At 30.5% G+C, this 5952-nt stretch overlaps 1 pseudogene; it reads right to left on the reverse strand.

The window, feature by feature from the left end:
* Positions 1–1442: 1442 nt before the first annotated feature.
* On the reverse strand, positions 1443–3893 carry LOC127123717 (pyrophosphate-energized vacuolar membrane proton pump-like; annotated as a pseudogene).
* Between the last annotated feature and the right edge of the window lie 2059 nt (positions 3894–5952).

Below are 5952 nucleotides of genomic sequence, written 5' to 3' on the forward strand. Positions count from 1 at the left end.
GTCGGTTAAAAACAATTTATTAAGGTGGTTCCTAACATGACCTATGAATTGGAAAGATACGAAGTTTTGATTTTTTAAGTTGGATTGAATCTGACTTAAGAAAATATTATTAAGTTTATTAAAAAGCTTTCAACTTAATAAGTTTAAGCTTTTAGAAAGTGTTCATGCTATTTGTATCCTTGTTAAGAAGTTTCTTTCTTAAATCGGATATATTTAACTGACCTAATAAGTTAAAGTTTTTTTCACTCATCTTTTTCTTTGGGTAATAACCAATGTTTTAAAAATCGAACCGGTGATACTTTTTTCGGTGTAAGGTTCATTTGGTTCAATCAATTAAATCCACTATCGAATCATTTATTAAATAAATTAATAATATGAAACTAAATTTTATAAATATATCACACAACTTAATAAAATAAATATTTCAAAAATACATTACAATTTTAATACAACAATATCGATAGTGCATATAAAAATATAATATAAATGTACACTTCATTTCAACCATATAGTACTTCATACAAATTAAAGAATTACAATAAAATTAGTTAAACTAATTCAAACCAAAATTAAAATAATAGAACATAATAACTAAAATAAAGTTTAAAAAAATTAAAAATACTTCAATTAAATAAGATAGAATAGCAAATATAAACATTACAATATACTTAACTAAACAACAATCCGAATTCGAATTGAACTACGGAAAATAAGTCATAATTGACAACAACAAACAATATTGACTTGAACGACAAATAATATTGAGCTGGACAACGTGACTATGTTTGAAAGAGACAACGTGATAATGATGAAGTGTGGTTGAAAGAAAAACTATAATGGAGTGACAAAACTTACAAGTTTGTATGGTTGTAAAAAAACACAGAATTCTTTTTTGTAATTGGGGAATGTATGTTAAATTTTGATATTGACATACTATACTTTTTTTTAAAGTAAAAAAAATGGCAAATTTGATGCACTTTTTTTGAACCAGACGGTTTTACAAAACTAACTCCAGTTCTTTGATTTGAATGGTTTTGGACGATTCAATCCGTTTTTTCCGATTTTACTCCGGTTTTGACCCACTAACGGTTTTGAAAGGTTGACCCAACTAGATTCATCTCCAGTTCCCGGTCCAACCGATTGAACCGGCCCATTCGACCCGATTTTTAAAACATTGATAATAACACTTTTTTATGGCACATATATATATATACTTTTTTTAGAATAACAACAACAGTAGGAAAAATAATAATAATACAATATCATATAATCATTTTGTTCTATATATTTTCACCCTGACTTCAAAATAAAATCATGGAAGTAAAAATATTGTCATATCAAATTAAAACATCATTGTAATCAAAATAAGTACAGAACCACTACGTTAGCAAGTAAGTTCAGATACACTAAAATGTAAACTCAATAGAGATAAATAAGAGTAACTACTTAGGTGAAATAGCAGTTATGTTTCCCGCAACATTAAAACAGATCCCAACAATAAGGGGGTTTAGGGTAACAAGGGAATTTGGTGGGATCATTTCTTTAATGGATGCGTCGGTGCAGATCGTAACACAAATGACATAGTCAGGTTTGGCATTTTTCTCCATCAATCCAGGAATCACGTTGAATTTCCCACGGACTTCCTCAACCATCTTCAATGTTGCACTTCCAACACTCTTCATGGTCATGGCAGAAAACTAGTAAGGGAGCACGACGCCCACAACCAGGCCAATGAAAACCTTGGGAGTCATGGCATCGATTGTTGTAATACTAGCATGGCTCACAAAGGCACCAAAAAGTGCAAGAGACACAAGGGTGGCAGAACCAATAGCAAATCCCTACAACATAGTATTACCATACATCAGGAACTTTAATAAAATAGATTGAACTAAGTGAAAAGAAAAGAAAAACAGAGGAAAACCAAACCTTTCCACTGGATACACTTGTGTTTCCTGCAGCATCAAGAGCATCGGTTCTCTCAAGAATTTTGTGACTCATTCCAGCCATCGCAAAAATACCTTCGGCATTGTCACTTATTGGACTGTATGCATCGATGGCTAATTTGGGTTCTATGGTACTCAACATTCCAAGTGCAGCAACAACAACACTGTACATGGCAATTGTGAGATATTGGATCGAACCCTAGTATGATCGAATGGTAGCTTCTCGGTTCGAAAATCTGACGGGATCATTAGCATGTCGTCGAAGTCTGTTTACATGTTATAGTCGAAGTATGCTAGGATTGTTAGCATGTTGAATTGGGCTTGTTTGTTATGCCCAATTGTTTAAGTTAACTTGTTCTCTAAGTTAGCTTGTGTAATGGACCTATGTGTAAAATCTCATTAGTTTAGTATGTTAGTTTTCTTATAAATAGCATACTAGTCTCTCATCATTGCATAACGCAAATCCTAATTAGGGTAAGAGAGGTTATTTGCTACTCTGTAACACTTGTAACTTTTTTCAAAGAGAAAGTAAATAATAGCAGTTTATGACCAATTTCATTGTGTTCTTATTGTTTTCTTATTTTCTACCATTGTGGGTTTCTTACCGATCAAGAAACCAATTATACTTTGTAATTTCGACATCGGTTTCACAACAAATTAGTGTGGTGAGCATGGAGAAGACGCAATCAACAAAGTATGAGATTGAAAAGCTCACCAGAGTGAACGGTTTTGGTCTGTGGCGCTTGAAGATGAAAGCGATACTCGCTCAACAGGGTTGTTTTGAAGCGTTTATGGGAGTTGATGCCATGGACGTTGTGTTAACGAACATAGAAAAAAGAAAGCTAGTTTGTTCACTTGATGTTATAGAGTTTGTTCCAAGATGGATATTTGCGAGATATTGGATTGAACTCTACTATGGTCGAAGGGTAGCTTCTTGGTTCGACATTCCGACAAGATCATTAGCATGTCGTCGAAGTCTATTCACATGTTATAGTCGAAGTATGCTAGGATTGTTAGCATGTCGAATTGGGCATGTTTGTTATGCCCAATTGTTTATGTTAGCTTGTTATCTAAGTTAGCTTGTGTAACGGGCATGTGTGTAAAATCCAATTAGTTTAGTATGTTAGTTTTCTTATAAATAGCATACTAATCTCTCATCATTGCATAATGCAAATCCTAATTAGGGTGAGAGAGAGCTTATTTGCTATTCTATAACACTTGTAATCTTGTTTCAAAGAGAAAGTAAAGAATATCAGTTTATAACCAATTTCATTGTGTTCTAATTGTTTTCTTTTTTTTTCTACCCTTGTGGGTTTCGTACCGATCAAGAAACCAATTATACTTTGTAATTTTGGCATCATTTTCACAACAATAACAAAACTGAAACTAACAAAAATACTAATTGCAATGAAAAATATTGGAATTATAAGAGACTTATATATCAAGGCAAGGCCAAAGATAATATTGGTAGCAACATCAGTCCTGCAAGACTCAACAACATCTTGCATAAGGCTGCAAAAACCAGAAACAAAATGTAAGTTCTGTTAATATCTAATCAATTAGATGAATGAAGGTAAAAATGCAAAATATGATCCATAAATTATATAGTATATAAAATATAATAAAAGTAAAATATATATTTGGATTGAAGAATGACCATAGGGCATATATATATATATATATATATATATATATATATATATATATATATATATATATATATATATATATATATATATATATATATATATATATATATATATATGCAAACAAATTTTATATATATCAGCTTCTTTTCCAAGCTAAATTACCTCTCTTTCTTATCATATATCAGATCCAAAATTAGCGATTAAGTCTCCCCTATCTTTGCTTCCCATCAAACACACAAGATGAATATAAAGTGAATTTGTAATTTAGTACAAACTATGAAACCTTAAATTTAGTGACCATTGGTTCCCTTAAGAAAATTTGCTTATGATAGGTAATGAAATAAGGAAGTAAAATACATAGTTCCTTTGTCAATTTTGTATTGCCCTGATAATAGAAGAGAAAAAATGTTGGGAAGAGAAACTCTAGAGTTAAATTAAAAAAGAGAGGGAGAGGGATAAAGATAAATCTTTCATTACCGTCGAAGGAGGTATTTTGATTACAGTGCAGAAGGTTGGCGGAGGGGGCGATTTCGATGAAATAGGCAGAAGGTAGATGGAGGGGGGGGGGGGGGGGGGGGGAGACACAAAGAAGAAACACACGAGCAACCAAAATTTGAGCGCCAAGAATTTGACGATGAGATTTTTGGGCCCGTGAGATGTGTTTGCAAAGATATTTATGGTGAAGAAGGGTTTGCAATGAGAGAAGGGTTTGTAGTGAAGATTGAGTTTTCAGTGAGAGAAGGGTTTTACCTGAAAAAAAAGTTTGAAAAGAAGAAGAGTTTGCATTTTTCTGATGTGTATCCAAATGAATAATGTTTTATTTTTGTATATATTGATGATTTAATTATTTATTTTACTTTTGACAAATTTAATTTGTTATAAAACTTTTTTGTGAAGGGTATCGAGTTCGATTCCCTCATGGTATATATTGAAATTTAATTTTTTTAGAAGGAAATAAAATTTCTTCGGTCAGGTAGGCGACACTTGAATTAATAAATAGATTTCTTAAGTCAATTAGTAAACATGGGCGACTTAAGGAATTTAATGTGGATTATATATTTTTATTTAATCTTTATTAAGTCAGTTTTAAATGTACCTGATCTAACTAAGTTACAAATATTTATGGAATTGCCACCGTGTCTCTTCTTAGTGAGACGTATGGATAACGAATGGCAAAATTTATGGAAGGGGTTTTATTTTTATTTTTTATAATGTAGTTAGAAAAACAATTTTTTATAATAACAACTGCACCTCACAAATCCAAAAAATGAGGTAAAATTCTTGAACACGCCCTATTTTTTTTATAAAACAATATACAATATATTTTGTTGGTTATTTTGAAATGCAAGGGGTAAACTTATTCGGTGTACATGTTTCGTATTCCAAAAACTTCAGATTATGTTTTTATTTTATTAAAAATTTTACCTTCTTGAATATTTAATTTTTAATATAAAAATATGTCACTTTTCACCTCGATTTTCTTTCCAACCGAGGTGAATATGTTTCTTTGGTGTGTATATATATATATACATATATATATATATATATATATATATATATATATATATATATATATATATATATATATATATATATATATATATATATATATATTCAATTTCACTTGTCTAAATAACACAAACAAAACCTTAACAAAAGAGCCCTAACTAACGAGATCCATAAACACATATCATCTCCAATACAAAGATGTTATGTGTTTAAGACTCTCATTTCTTCTTCAGAGATCCTACTCATTTTCTTTTACTTCTTCTTTAAAGATATGGCACGTCAAACATGACTAGTCATGTTGTTGTTGTTGTGATGTTGAGATGCGAAGTCCTAGAGGTTTTCTCTTGTTGTTTTTCCTATTTAAACATATTTAGGTTATAGGTTTATTGATATTGTTGTTGTTGGTGTTGTTGTTCCTGTCGTTAAGACTCTAAACCCTAGAGGCTTAATCTTGTTGTTGTTGTTGTTGTTGCTAATTAAACATATCTATATTATAGGTTTATTGATGTTGTGTTTGTTGATATTGTTATTCTTGTTGTTGAGACCCTAAACCTTAGAGGTTGTTTATTGGTGTTTATGTTTTTTGTTATATTTATGTTTTTTGTGTTGTTGTTTAATGTAAGTTGTTGTTTTTGAGTTGAGTTTATTAAATCTATATGTTGTGGTTTAGTTGTTGTTATTGTGTTTGAGTTTGAGATTGATATTGATATTAAGATTATGTTTTTTGTGATTTTTTGTACAACTTTCATCTTGTTATGTCGAATTGAGTTTATTATATCTAATTTTTGTTGTTTGTGTCACTAACCCCTATGTGAACATATAATCTATTAAAGTGATTTTAGAAATAATCA

This window comes from Lathyrus oleraceus, chromosome 2, assembly GCF_024323335.1.
Source record: "Lathyrus oleraceus cultivar Zhongwan6 chromosome 2, CAAS_Psat_ZW6_1.0, whole genome shotgun sequence".
In the NCBI taxonomy this organism is placed as follows: domain Eukaryota; kingdom Viridiplantae; phylum Streptophyta; class Magnoliopsida; order Fabales; family Fabaceae; genus Lathyrus; species Lathyrus oleraceus.